This window comes from Pinus tabuliformis, chromosome 8, assembly GCF_031772625.1.
Source record: "Pinus tabuliformis cultivar Carrire ecotype Pingquan chromosome 8, CPIR1, whole genome shotgun sequence".
NCBI lineage: Eukaryota > Viridiplantae > Streptophyta > Pinopsida > Pinales > Pinaceae > Pinus > Pinus tabuliformis.
The window spans coordinates 574,563,970-574,577,251 of NC_142294.1; positions in this window are offsets into that span (position 1 = coordinate 574,563,970).

Here is a 13,282-nt window from a genome sequence, read left to right on the forward strand (position 1 = left end):
TGACCTCTTGTCTAGTGAAACCCTCCATAATGAAATGAGATTTTCTGTGATTTACTTGAAGTCCTGTGGCTTTCAGAAAAAGGTCAATGATATCCTTAAGAACTTTTACTTCAGTTAGATTCCCATTTAAGAATAACAAAATATCGTCAACAAAAAGTAGATGTGAAATGAACAGATTTACAGCAACCTCCAAACCTGAAAACAAGCCTGACTGTTTTGCCTTTAAGATCAGCCTGCTCTGCCCCTCTACTGCTAGGAGAAAGAGAAGAGGGGAAAGCGGACACCCTTGTCTCAGTCCTCGCTGGCTTTTGAAGAAGGGGGAAGCCGCCCCATTAATCAACACCGCAAAATTGACATTTGAAATACATCCCATGATCCAATTTATGAACTCCAATTTGAATCCCAGGTGGGTCAGTAATAATCTTAGGTAAGACCAGTCAATCCTATCATAGGCCTTTGAAAGATCAATCTTTAAAACTGCCCCTTTCTTCTTTGCTTGTCTGATACTGTGGATGGTTTCCTGTGCTACTACAATTGCTTCGTGAATATGCCGTCCATCCAGGAACCCAAACTGCTCACTTGAGATACATTCAGATAGAAAAGGCTTCAGGCGTACCGCAATAATCTTCGCAATTATCTTATAGATTGTGTTGCAAAGAGAAATAGGCCTGAAGTCTTCAAAAGAAGCAGGATTCTCATTTTTTGGAATAAGAGCTATGAAAGTAGCATTAAAAGAACTGTAAATTTCACCTTTCTTTCTGGATTCCTCCACCACCTCAGTAAGCTCATCACCAATAATATCGAAAAAATGGATGAAGAGTTCTATGGTCCAGCCATCTGGACCCGGGCTTTTATCTTTAGGCATTGCCTTTATAACACGCTCGACTTCCTCCTTTTCCACTTCCGTAAAGAGTAACTCTGCATCTTCTTCATCCACAAATCTAGGAAAAGCTTGAGCTGTTCTAATAATTTCAGCCAAAGAGATCCCCCCAGGATTAGAAAAGAGGGCTTGAAAATGATTCTTCCCCATAGAAGAGATTTCCTCAAAAGAGGACACTTCCCTTCCCTCGGAGTCTCTCATCTTCCATATGGTGTTTGCAATTTTTCGTCCTTTAGCATAATTGTGAAAAAACTTTGTATTTTCATCCCCTGCTTTTAACCATATGGCCCTACTTTTCAGTCTCCACTCCTCTTCTTTCTCCAGCAAAATCTTTGCTCTGTCCCTCTCTAAGGACAAAATCCTTTCTTTTGAATCCTGTGACTCATAGGCATCTAAGTCAGGGTCTTCAAGGAGCCCAAGGGCCTCCTCGATTTTTACCAGCTCCTCATTCTGTTTCCTTCTTCTCTCAGAAGCCCATTCAATGGTTGCTCTCTTAAGCCTTTTCAGATTTTCCATAAAATGACCTCCCTTGTTGGCCTGAGAAATTTGTCCCGTATGTCTCCATGTGCTTTTGAAAAGTTGTTGATAAGACTCCTCCTGAAGCCACGAAGCATTAAATTTGAAGGGAGAAGCCGGCTTTGCTGGGGGCTTTGAGACTTCAAGGAAAATTGGGAGATGATCCGAATTTCCCCCCTCCCCTACCCATTGTCTGAACAAGGGAATATAAGCCGCCAAAGTTTCATTGATGAGGAATCGATCTAATCTCTTTGCTATCCTATCTTCACCCGTTCTTCTGTTTCTCCAAGTCGGCTTTGCCTTTATAATATTGACATCAATCAGCTTTGCGTTTTGGAGGGCCTTTGAGATAAAATCGGTTAAGGGATCTTCCCGGGCAGAGGGACCCCAAGCTTCTGCCAACCCCAGGGAGAAATTTAAATCACCCCCAATAATCAGATTCTTATTCAGAAGAATCTCTTTTGACAAGAAATTATTCCAAAAAGGAACTCTGCCCTGGCAAGGACCATAAATATTAATGAACAGCAGAGGCTGGTCGAATTCAGTCGAGAGACCCTCCAAACCCAAAACATGGTCTGAACCCCAGCTGTTTTGAATCTTTAATCTCCCGGTCTTGAAACCTATGGCAAGGCCTCCAGAGTGACCAGCAGCATCAAGGGCAAGAAAAGACCAGCCCGGCAAAAGGGATCGCAAAGATGATTCAACTTCTGTACCCTTGCCCAGGGTTTCCTGAAGAAAGACAACATCCGGATGATGGCGAGTAATGAGATCTTTTAGTGCTAGTTTTTTGGGCTTACTAGCTAAACCCCTACAGTTCCAGGACAGACAGATCATTTGATAACCGTCTCAGGGGTTTTTGCTGCTCTAAGCGCCCCGGGAATCGTCATTTGCTTCCCATCAGCCACGTCAAACTTTTCCTTAACTTGTGTCTTTGACAATAAATATTTCCTGCCTCTACCTTTCTTGGAGGTACCCCTAGAAGGCTCAGGACTTAGACCACCCACCGAATCCTGAATGTCGGAAATGGAGGCGGAGGGTTTATGGAGGGACCTTAAGTTATAAGGTCGGGTGACAGAAAGACATCCCGTTCCCAGGCTATTCTTTGAAGGCACCTCACTGTTCATATTTAGAGACGAGATGGCTTCTGACAAAGACTCTAAGTTATGAGAGAAATCCTCTGAATTTTGCAACTTAGAAGAATTTGCCACGATTTCATCATTACACGCAACAGAAATTACAGGGAGCATAAAAGAAGAGGGCTGCATACCGGGCGCTGGTTCCTCCGAAGGACCAGCCATCTCTGCCGCAGGAGCATCCCGACCTGTCTGATCATCCTTTTGTTGATCGGGGCTCTCCTCCTTCTGCTGCATTTCCTCGTCCACTATGTTAGCTGTGTCTCCGGTCTGGTGGACCTCCTCAATAACTTCCTCTTTCTTCTGAGATTTGGGTGAACCCGTCACGTCCTCCCACTCCTCCACCTTCTGCGGGACCCCCCTTCTTCTTTTCCCCAAAGGGCAGTCCCTCGCTAGATGCCCGTATTCATGACAACAATGGCATCTGAAAGGAAAAAGCTCATAGTCTAGCAGTTTTTCATAAACATATTCCTTGTATTGCAGAGGAAACGACTCCACAAGTCCTTCAGATGGATTGAGCCTTACCAGAATCCTTGCAACCCCTCTTTCAAAAGTCTGCAGATAAGATCTATCCACATCTAGGAAGGTACCTAAATGATTCCCTATCGATTTGAAGACTGAGTCCACCCAAAGGAACGGCGGAAGGTTTGGAGCCCGCACCCAAACAGGAATTTCATCGACTTTCTCCTTCGCCGCATCGAACATGGGGGTCCAACGTTTGAAATAAACAGGTCTGCTTCCAAACGCCCAATTTCGTGCTTCAACCCATTCCATGGCTTCCTTAGTATCAAATTTTACCATAAACCATCCTTTAACCAAAGTATCCGTTCTAAAAGACTTTGCTGGGGTTTCCAGCCATTGACTCTCAGCCCATTGCCTTAAAAATTTACCGGATACGTATCTCCCTCTTGCTCTGCCCACAAGAGTGCATTCTGCAACTTCCAATGCTTCTTCGACCTGGACATCCATGCCTAGGACCAAATTGGAAACCCGCTTCTTTTTCCACGCCTTAGTCTTCTTTCTTTTTTCCTCTACTTTCTCTGTTGTCGGCTCCGGAACCTTTCCCGTAACAGCTGAAGGCAGGCCGCCTTCCTCCCGCACATGGGTCTTTCCAACGCCCTTTGGGTTTTGGTTTTCATTGGCCGGAGCGGATTCAACCAAACCCTCCACAGGGCTGCCCGCCTCACCTAAAACTGAATGCCCTTCGTATAAAGATTTCTCAAGATGCAGAGGGTTTGCGAATACCCCCGTAGTCGAAGATTTGAAAAAACCTGCATTGCCCTCTTCCCTTCCAAGAGAACCCGGTAGCCGGTCGTTCGCAATCAACTTCCTCCTTACCTTCTCCTGAGTGTAAAGCTCTCCCGATTCTTTCCCCACACCCTGCACGCCACCCACCGACCTCCATACTCCATGAATATGTGGTAAGTTGATTATGTCCTCGAGTCCGCCCGAAGAGACAAAATTTTTTGCAGGAGAGACCGACTTACCAACCGGCAGAGGTCCGAGCTTATCCTTCTGCTGACCAAGAGGGTGGTGAGGGCTTATATCCTCCGGAAACCTTTCTCCTCGCCCACAGCTGCTCGAGAGCTCCAAGCTTTCTTCCAACAGCCCCTTAGCCGGATTATGACGCCACGAGACTCCTCCCGGAAAAAACGCACCAGAGAAAACGTTCGAATGCCCGATAATGTCACTGATATTCTTCTCCGTTACTTCCTTGCCCCAAACCGTGAGGATATCTTCAGGAGCCGGGTCCAGGTCAACCGCATCACTAGAAATTACCATGGTTAATAGCGCTCCGTAAAAACTGTAACCGACTTGCGCTCGAAGCCCGAAAGGGAAACTGCATAGAACCGCCTCCGAATGCCGTTTTCAGGAAAGATACCCAGGTTAGATGCCTCCACTAGTGAGCATACCGTAAACAAGCCGCCGCGAACAAAAAACCGATAAAACTCCTGCAGAGGAGTATAAAACTCCGTTTGACGCTGTCGCGTAACCCGTTTCCCAGCCCGAACCCAGCTGTCGCCTGCTGCCAAGACCTGCCCTGATCGTCCTTGTTGTAGCTGCCAGCTAGCCCAGCACCTGTACCCTCGCTGACTTCCCTGCGCCATCTGCTTCAGCTAGACCCTAGCCCTAGGGTTCCTGGAACAAACCCTAGTAGAGCCATTCCCAATATCATGATCTTTATTATTATTTAAAAAACAATTTATTAACATTTAATTGAATAAAAATTAATATTCGCTTTAGAAATGAAAAAAATAATTTTTATTATTATTTAAAAAATAATTTATTTACATTTAATTGGACAAAAATTAATCTCTTTTTTCAAATTTGGTAGTATCTATGATAATTTGCTAACCCTGAGTACTCGCTGATATTCATTGGCGTTATTCTTTTGCCCACAGTTTGTTTAGAATGACATCACTAATAAAAATCGATAGAGTTAGTTGTCTGATAATGTAACTATTTTTCTGGTTTTGTTAGGTTAGTTTATGAGTTTCGTTATGGTTTCATCTCGTTTTAAATATGATTTTCTTTGATCTCGCTTTTGTTGATCACGAGGTCATTTCGTATAGGCAAACCACTCATTAGGTAAGGCTTAACTTTTAATAATAATAATAAGTCACATATGGAGAAAGAAATATTTTTTTCGTTGAAAATATTATTTCGAGAAAATGAAATACTTTTTTTTGGGTTGAAAATATTATTTCGATGGACTGTAATTAATGTTGTTTCACATTTCAATAAATTCAGTATCAATAAATATTTTAAGCTACAATCGTTCTGTGTTAATTTATTTGAGAGATGGTAGGATTGAAATATTTTGAAAATTTGTAAAGTACAAGATTTTGAAATATTTTCTAAATGGATATAGAATGGTTATCAAGAAAATTATTAATTATTTAATTTATGTTTAACATATTTTTATTTCATTAGTTATTTGTTTTAGGTGGTATGGTTTTCTTTGAATAATGGTGATGAATCAATCTATATTTGTAAATAGCAACCAAAGAATAGTTGTCTTCACTATTGGTTTGAGAAATGAGAAATTTTCCTTTTGTTAAAAAAAAACTAGTTGCTAGCAACCATATCCTTTTCTCAGTGAGTTGAACGACATATCGACGACTTGGAAGGAGGAGAATCACAACATCAATGGCAATATATGGAATTATAAATATGAAATCCAAATAAAAAATAAGTTTAAAACACGTGATGTTGAGAATGTAAGTTTGGAAGTCAACTTTTCTAGTGCTTCTTTAACATACCTCACATACATACAATTTTTTTGTTTCGCATTATAATTAGCCATTAAGGTAATATTTTCCAAATACTTTATACGTACTATCAGTCTATCATCATTCCTTGCACATAATTGAGGTCTTTATTAGTCCCTAACTTCTGCGGGACTATAGCGATTGCTAGATCGTTGATGGCTTATTAATTCATTCGTTGACTAATCGTTTTTAAGCTTTATCATGATTTAACCAAAGTTCTATATTGCCAACATTATCTACCGAAATTTTAAGAAAAAATTTTGGATGAAAATAATTAGACCTCTTATTGCAGCCTTCGCTTATGCTGATGCTGGAATGTTGGGACAACTTATTTTATCCAAAGTCCAGTTGTAGAAATGTTGGGACACTGCTTTTATCCAAAGTTTGTTTTCTGTGACCAAATATTGGAGCAAATGATTTTATCCAAAGTTTTTTTCCACCTACAACAACTATGCATGTAGATTGCCATGGTTGTCGACCAAGAAGCCTGAAGCCCACCACTTGCAGTGCATGTACATTGCCGCCACCTATAGTGCATGTACATTGCCACTGTTATTTGGACTACATTTCCATCGTTATTTGGACTATAATGCTCTATTGTGTTCTTGGTCAGATTACAAAAAGAAATGGTAGTTGGTAGCTTGGTTACCTGGTAATCCATTGAAGTAGCTAAAATGCCATAGATTACAAAAAGGTTCGATTACAAAAAGAAAGGGTAGTTGGTAGCTTGGTTACCTGGTAATCCATTGAAGTAGCTAAAATGCTCGCTTACAATGCCTTGGGTTCACCCATATTCTTCTGGTAACTCATGGTGCCTTAGGGAAGCACATCAATATTGAAGCACATCGATATTGTGAGGATGCGCAAGTAGCTTGCCAGGTCTGAGCGTGAGCAACCTAAGTAGATTATTATTTCCTTCCAATAGATTATTATTGTCTTCCAAATAGATTAGCAGAGAAGGGTTGGAAGTTCTGTACTTACCTCTTGGTTGAGCGCTCTAACTCGGCTTAGTTTCAAACTTGGCCTAGTTGTAATGAAGGCAAGTGGAAATGATAGCGGGCGAAATCTAGTAATGAGAAAAAGATTCTTCAATGCTGGTCAATGATGCTTCATCAAAGAATGAGATGAATTAGAAGATCCCAACTTGGGAGTTCCCGTTTGCAAGGAGAATGGATAGAATGTTTTTGATGAATTCTTATGTTTCATTTCCTTACGCGTAGAGCCCAAGCATTGATCGATATAAACAATTCTTCTCTTGTCCTGACCAATGTAGCTAACAGCCTAAACTCCCCATATTCTTCAATCCAATAAGTTCCACACATCCTTCAATCTAATCCTTTCTGTTAACCATGTCTACACCAAGCCACAAGCCCTGGTAACACCCAGTTTTGCAGTGCCACTAAGGCCAAAAGCGACAATAAGAGCATCAAATCATTCATTTGGTAGCTAGGTGATTCAAGAGTGTAAACCCCCATTTGAATCACATAATATATCCCCATGAGTAAATGATGGAAAGAGACTTTGGGGGGAAACCAAAATCCCTTTTCCTTAAAAAATATCGATCTTGAGGCCTGTGGGTTATGGCCCACTAAGCCTATCGGAAGCGTTTCTTTAGGCTCTAAGCCTTTTAAATCATGGACCATTCCACTATTAGGTATTTTACCTTATCAGAAACTTTAAATTATGCATTTAAGCATTAAATCCCTGAGAATTACATATATCGGAAAAAACACAGTTAAGGGATTTTACAAAGGGAAACTCTGCTCCAATCCTAACAGCCGAACCTCAAATCTTTATAAGCCGCAACTAGAATTGTCGGCAGGTCCACACCATTAATTGCTCCACAGCACTGCTCCGATCTCGATACCCGATCGCTGATTGGTTTATCGGCGATATCGCCATATCGCTTATCAACGTATTAGCCATCGCTCCTCCACTTCTCTTTGACCTCTCCGACATGCGATCGCTGATCGCATCTGGACCGTCGATCTGGACTCTTGATCTGACGGTCTAGAATCCATCGGGTTATCGCAGTCGCTTTGTTCGATGGTCGAGGTACGATAGCACCCTAAGGCTCCACTGATGCGATAAAATCTTGGCCATTGATCTATAAGATCCAACAACCCTGGGTTGTCAATACTTCATCTTTTTGTTGTTCTTCCTTGGCTTAATCTTGCCGTTTTGATGGAATCTGTGATTTAAAGTTAGTTCCTCTACCCACCTACGTTCACACCACGATTCCACATATAACAATATTTCATTGGATTTCCATCGATCCTACCATGATTGATGGTCGATCAACGCATTCTCAATTTGGGATTTAAGCCCTCGACACATATATACATAACAAAATTGAAAAGGGACATACTACACAGACACACAGAAAACCCACAAAACACATATCTATTATACATAGCATAGTTACAATTCTAAGGCATTTCAGCCTTAGCACGGGTTCTCCTCTCGACTACATTTCAACACTTTGTTTACACAATTTCTATCTATATCACTCCCTCTGTTCTTGAAACCATAGGTTCATCACACACATATATATGGAAACATTGGATCAGATCACTATGAAAGATCCAATCAACCCTCTCCATGAATCACTCAACTGAAGCACTAAAGCTCGCTATAGAATACATGTGGCAGATTACATTAACTAAAGTCTTCTTGAGACTTTATTAGTTACATCAATCTAGCTCTCTTATAACAAAATTTGTCCTTGTTTTCTCGATGGTCCATGTCCTCTTCTTGCTTCACTTTGGATTCTTCGTTTGATTAAGGGGGAGTTAGATGCTCCTGCATCAGACTCCCGAGGCACAAAATTTTATGACCTCTTGGTCATATGCTTCTCCTTGTCCTTAGCAATTCCACCCAGTTCACTTCTTCAGTGGAATTTCCTTCATGATCTTCTATGAGCTGCCACCAAACCTCTACAGTAGCAGTTTCCTTTTGCTACATGATACCTCACCAAGCTCTCCTCACTCAGTGTTTTGGCATCCTTCAGGTTCTCTCCTATGGAAGCATATGAGCACTCCATTCTCTAGGTTTGTTGCAATCTTCTTACCTTCTGCTATCATTCTCTGTGTGACAATAAGACCATAACTCTCCAGCTCTATCAACTGTACCTCCTTCTCCTCTGCTTACACTCCTTCTTCCTTCTCGCGGAAATCCTTTAACCTTCCTTTGCACGCAAAATCTTCTTCCTTCTTGTAGGAAATCATAACCTGGCTCTGATACCCAATGATGGAAAGAGACTTTGGGGGGAAACCAAAATCCCTTTTCGTTAAAAGATATCGATCTTAAGGCCTGTGGGTTATGGCCCACTAAGCCTATCAGAAGTGTTTCTTTAGGCTCTATGTCTTTTAAATCGTGGACCATTCCACTATTGGGTATTTTACCCTATCGAAAGCTTTAAATTATGCATTTAAGCCTTAAATCCCTGAGCAATACATATATCGGAAAAAACATGGTCAAGGGATTTTACAAAGGGAAACTCCGCTCCAATCCTAACCACTGGACCTCAAATATTTATAAGCCACAACTAGAATTGTCAGCGAGTCCACACCATAAATTGCTCCACAGCACTGCTTCGATCCTGATACCCGATCGACGATCGATTTATCGGCGATATCACCATATCGCTCATCAGCGTATCGGCCATCACTCCTCCACTACTCTTTGACCTCTCCGACATGCGATTGCCGATCGCATCTGGACCATCGATTTGGACTCTTGATCCGACAGTCCATAATTCATCGGGTTATCGTCGTTGCTTTGTTCGATGGTCGGTGTCACGCCCCTACACCTGCGGTAGTCTTCCAACCGCTTGTAGCAAGGTGCGGCACCACCGAACGCTTTCTTTTCACCAATACTAACATTCGTGGACTACGCCTACTTTCACATTAACATACTTAGCTTGTGTTTCGCAACTAAGTAAATTGCAATTATCCTTTATACTTAATGAAGCCCATACTCATTCATTATCATCATGAAGTTATACCAAGAACAACAACAATTGCAACAAGTATAAAGGGGAGGGGCAACTCCCCGTAATGTGAGTCTGCCCGACAATATATTAAGAATATCAGTTTTACAATGTACAAGTGTGCCTTGCCAAACCAAGTCTACACTTAGCCAAATATTACAACCGAGAGGCAATCCTGCCTTTTACAATACATGTGCACCCTTGCACAAAGAGAAGTGCTCACCTGAGCCACTTAATTCCTCTCCACCAAGTCCTGCACAACCTGCACATATACCAACTCCTCGGCACGCTTGCCTACACCTCAAACCGGCACAAGATACTCCAAAATCGCACCTAGATAGTGTGCATGAGCTATGCGTAGCTCCTATCTTCCCTTGCGCAGTTTTACCCTTCTCTTTATGCGCAGAGATGATGAGAGTTGTTGAGTTGATGAAATGAGCTCTCAAGCTCCCATACTTATACACATTCTTGCGTGGGTTTACAAGGGGTGTGCAGCCCCTTGGCCGACCCCCAAACCACCATACATGCGCCCAAAGCCTTATTTACAAGTCGGCTTTACAAGTGTTTACACCATCGCATATATACATGCTCAACACTTAGTCGTATTTTAAGTGTTTTCCTTTCGTCGCATATTTTGTCACATTTCTTCCGCACGTTTTGTCACATTTCTCCCGTAGCTCGTCGCACGCCCGTGTCGCCACACCCGCCCTTCGTGCAGCCCTCTCCCGCCCGTCGTGCAGCCCGCGCCCACTTCGTGTGCTCGTGCCCACCCGTGCACCCGCGCGCCCGTTGACCGCCCGTGCACCCGCGTGCTTGTCGACTCGCCTGGCGCCCAACCGTGCCTGCACTCGGGTAGAACTCGAGGACCTTACATCCTCCTCCACCTGAAATCATTATCGTCCTCGACAACATACCATCCCGGTAGCCATCCACCAAGATCATCATCATCGATGATGCTAACTCCTCCACACAAAGCAAACATCCTTGCAACATATGTAGAGCCTCATCTCCATCATGCCTTGACTTAGTGACCAACTACCCCCAAGCTCACCATACCAAGGTATGCACCTCAACGGTATGCTCTCCATCAGATATCATCTCGATCCATGATCATCGACCCCTCTGCCACAATCTCCACTGCAACATCTCGTGTCGACCTCATCGTGTGTCCCCATGTGAACCTCTGCCATGATACTCCAGCACGATGCCAACATATCTCTGCACACTTCCAGACCTCATGTCTGAACTAGTTGGGTAGCTAATCCAACCATCACGCTCATTCCATGAGAGTGAACATCCTCATGCCATCATCAGCTGTTCCTCAAACATCTACCACATCCTTGACTCCTCAAGAATCCATCTTCATAATCCATGCTCAGGTACATGGAAACTCCATCCATCTCATCTGCAACATGTCATGATGCTTGATGCGAAGCCATCATCATCAATCATACCTGCTCAAACATGTTTAAGGACTCACTGTCATGAGCAGCTAACAATGAGCCCCATCTTCTTCATCCATCTAAGAAGATGTAGAGGGAGTAGAGCCTGAAGGCTCTCCCTACTAATCAATTCTATCCACCTATCAGGATCCTCAATCTCCATCCTTTGTAGATAAGAAACCCGGTCTTCCTTCTGGACATCTGGCCTCACATATACCTCCTCATCATCATCATCATCCTCCACCAACTCTAGCCTTCTTGTCAAATCCAAGATGTTATCTGAAAGTGTCTTGATGACCAATGACTGCTCCACAAGCTTTGCCTCAACACTAGACAACCGCTTGTTCATCTTCTCCTTATCCTCCATTTGCATCACTCCCAATTTACAATCAGGCCTTGTCACACCAATGGTTGGCACACCAATGGGTACATCTTCCCTTCCATCATAAATGTAGAGCTTCTTCAAATGTGGAACAATCATAGCATCAAATTGTTTCATGAATTCCATCCCCAATACAACTTCATAGTCATCAATCCGCACTATAGTGAAGTCCACCTTCCCGGTCCATTCACCAAGTGTAGTGTCCACCCTCTCAGCTATACCAAGAATCTCAATAGGAGGAGAATTCACTGTCTTCATTTGTGCCTTTGCCGGTACAAATTTCAGCCCAATCCTTCTCGCAGTATCTTCGCCCATGAAGTTGTGAGAAGCCCCACTATCCACCATAGTGAGCACATCAGCACCTCCAACCTTCATTTGAACATACTCCAACTTGTTCCTTTTAGGATCCCTTCTAGAGGCCACTTGCGTAGTAGCAGAAGCACCAAGTATCTGCATCATCCCCACAGAAGCATCATCATTCTTTCCATCAGACTCAACCTTACTCTTCAAGGCTAAGAGATACCTCACTTCAAGAGCTAGGCAATCCCACTTCCTCTGATTCAATTTCTGTCTCATCTCAAGCTCCTTGAGTTCTGCTTCAATCAAGTCTGCTTCCTCCGCAAGTTGAAGGGCTTCTTCTCTATTCTCATAAAAAATCCCTTCCTTGACCAAGGCACGAAGAGCATCCCTTGTTTCAAACAACCTTTTGCCACATTCTGCAAATCCTTGTTTTACTTCCTTCGACTCTTCAAGTAGACTTCCTTCAAATTCTTCAAAGGTAGCATAACCCAATTTTTGCAAGATAGACATCTTTACCAAGTCACCCGCAACCTGAACCAACCCTTGTTCCACTTCGTGTGAAACGGCTTCCTTCATCTGCAAGTACCTGTCACGAGAAAATCTTGCTCAACAGCTTCAACAACAGCTTCCTGCAAGACTTCTCCAAGTCTTTAGACCTGCTCTGATACCACTTGTCATGCCCATACACCTGCGGTAGTCTTCCAACCGCTTGTAGCAAGGTGCGACACCACCGAACGCTTTCTTTTCACCAATACTAACATTCGTGGACTACACCTACTTTCACATTAACATACTTAGCTTGTGTTTCGCAACTAAGTAAATTGCAATTATCCTTTATACTTAATGAAGCCCATACTCATTCATTATCATCATGCAATTATACCAAGAACAAAAACAATTGCAACAAGTTAAAGGGGAGGGGCAACTCCCCGTAATGTGAGTCTGCCCGACAATATATTAAGAATATCAGTTTTACAATGTACAAGTGTGCCTTGCCAAATTACAACCAAGAGGCAATCTTGCCTTTTACAGTACATGTGCACACTTGCACAAAGAGAAGTGCTCACTCGAGCCACTTAATTCCTCTCCACCAAGTCCTGCACAACCTGCACATATACCAACTCCTCGGCATGCTTGCCTACACCTCAAACCGGCACAAGATACTCCAAAAGCGCACCTAGATAGTGCGCATGAGCTATGCGCAACTCCTATCTTCCCTTGCGCAGTTTTACCCTTCTCTTTATGCGCAAAGATGATGAGAGTTGTTGAGTTGATGAAATGAGCTCTCAAGCTCCCATACTTATACACATTCTTGCGTGGGTTTACAAGGGGTGTGCAGCCCCTTGGCCGACCCCCAAACCACCAT